A 2,500-nucleotide genomic window follows, 5' to 3' on the forward strand; every position below is an offset into this window, starting at 1 on the left:
TGTATTAGAATTATTATTTGTGTTATCGTTTCTTGATACTTTCGCTTGGCAATAACCAGTGCTTCTATCCTTGGGGACATTGTCGCACCGAAGAGTCGAGATCATAAGAACATAAGAATGAAGGAGACTGCGAGAGACCATGAGGCCTATACTAGGCAGTTCCATGTCCATTACCACCTGTCATCCATCCTTTGTCTTGGAGTCATATAGGCGGTAAAGGAGTAGCAGAACGTAATTTATATATATATATATATATATATATATATATATATATATATATATATATATATATATATATATATATATATATATATATATATATATATATATATTTATTTTTTTTTTTTTTTGAGGGGTTGTTTCCTATCATAAAAGAAAGCTGCGTGACTCTGGTCCGCAGAGGGTGATGGTAAAGTCCCTAAAGGACTGACTGCATAAAAAATGCCGTCAGTAACTCAAGCGAGCAAGACACCCATTTGTGGTTATCGTAGTGAGTGAATATAATTGCTGAATTGGTAATTAACGTAATTAGTGGTTAAGTGGTATCTGAAGGGATGTAATGTATTTAGGGACACCCATGGGGATATAGAGGACCTGGGAGTCGAACAAGAAATGAAAGAGAGAGAGAGAGAGAGAGAGAGAGAGAGAGAGAGAGAGAGAGTGAGTAGGAAGAATGTGTTGGGGGAGCAGTAGGAGGGAGAAGTAAGAGGGAAACGGAGAGAAAAAGAGTTGAAGAAGAATGTTGAGGAGAAGGGGGAGGAAGGAATGAAAATAGATGTTTTCAAAATGTCGTTGCCCATAACCAGCACTTCTATCCATGGGAGCAAAGCCGCGTCAAAAAAGTAAAGATGCCAAAGGGAGAGTAGATTTTTTTTTTTTTTTTTTTTTTTTTTTTACTAGTCTTCAGCTATAATGATGGGTGACTCTGGTCCTTAGGGGCTGCCACTTGAGTCTCTAAGTTATGAGCTGCATAAAGCTTATGTAATCATTATCCTAGACGAGGAATGAGGAGGAAGACAAGGAAGGGGGGAGATAAAATATGAACTAAAAGTGGTGAAAAACGTAGAGGGAAGAGAAGGAGGAGGAGGCGAAGAAGGAGGAGGAGGCGAAGGAGGAGGAGGAAGCGAAGGAGGAGTGGGAAGAAACGAAGGAGGTGGAAGAGGAATGTTAAGCAGGAAAATGGGTGGGGTAGGACCTGGGTTAAGGATGTGTGGATGGAGAGAGAGGAGGAGGAGGAAGATGAGGAGAGTGTGGAGGAGGAGGAGGAGGAGAGTGTGGAGGACGGGATGCCCAGGCGCTCCTTTATTGCGACGTCAGTATCCGCTCACCCGTCCTGCCGCCAGGTGATTTTATTCAGCCTGGAGAGGCTCGCTATATCTTAAAGAATGAAGAACAGAATGTTCTTGTGTTGGTGTTCTTTCCCCATTATTTGTTCTTTATACAACCTCGGAAGGAGTCAGTGTACAGTTTGTTTCACACGAGAGGAAGGGTACCCAGCCTGTTGCTCGCGAGTGCCTCTGTGCTCTTTAAAGAGCTGGTAGTGCTCTTGTATCGTTGTAGGATAGCTTAGACAACGCTGTTCTTCTTCAATAACGCGGCGTCCCACAAGGCCCGGTCTTGGCTCCTCTTCGTTTTCCTCTTCTCTTTTTTTTTCATTTTCTCGTACCTCAGTCTTTCCTTCAGATTTTTCTTTTTCTTCTACTTTTTCTTGGTGATCATCTACTTTTCTTCTACTTTTCTCTCTTTTTTTTCTTCATCTACTGCTCTGACTATTGTGACTATTTCTTTCAAACATCATCATATTTCTCTTTTTGCAGCTGAGGGAAAAGGTTGGAGACCGGGAATGGAGAAGATTTTTTTTTTTGGGGGGGGGGAGGGGGGTTATTGAGGGGAGGGGAGGGAGGGGTGAAAAACGATTGGGGAGAACATTTATATGACCCAGATTGGCCTGGAAGGGGAGAGCGAAGCCTTCTCACATAACGTACACATTATGTTCCCGGGCCCAGTGACAAATGCTGGCCAGGGGTGGTGGTGGGGAGGGGGGAGAAAGTGCCGTACCCGCACGCGCTCTCGCCGGCCAGATGGCGTATCGCTCCAAAGACAGGGCGGAGGAGGAGACTTCGTGAGCCCAGCGGGGTCGAAGTGGAGAACGGGGAAACTGGTTTAGAAGTGGATGCTCCAACGATAAGGTGAGCTGATCGGAAGGGGGGGGGGAGTGAGAGGGGTAGAAGAAGGAGTAGAAGTAGAAGAGGGAGTGGAGGGGTAGAATAAGGAGTGAGAGGGGTAGAAGGGAGAGTGAGAGAGGTAGAAGAAGGAGTGGGAGGGGTAGAAGAAGCAGTAGGAGGGGTAGAAATAGAAGAGGGGGTGGAGGGGTAGAATAAGGAGTGAGAGTGGTAGAAGTAGAAGAGGGAGTGGAGGGGTAGAATAAGGAGTAGGAGGGGTAGAAGAAGAAGTGGGAGGGGTAGAAGTAGAAGAGAGAGTGAGAAGGATAGAATAGGGA

This window comes from Oratosquilla oratoria, chromosome 26 (genome assembly GCF_046742065.1).
Source record: "Oratosquilla oratoria isolate Oo_2021 chromosome 26, ASM4674206v1, whole genome shotgun sequence".
NCBI classification, from domain to species: domain Eukaryota; kingdom Metazoa; phylum Arthropoda; class Malacostraca; order Stomatopoda; family Squillidae; genus Oratosquilla; species Oratosquilla oratoria.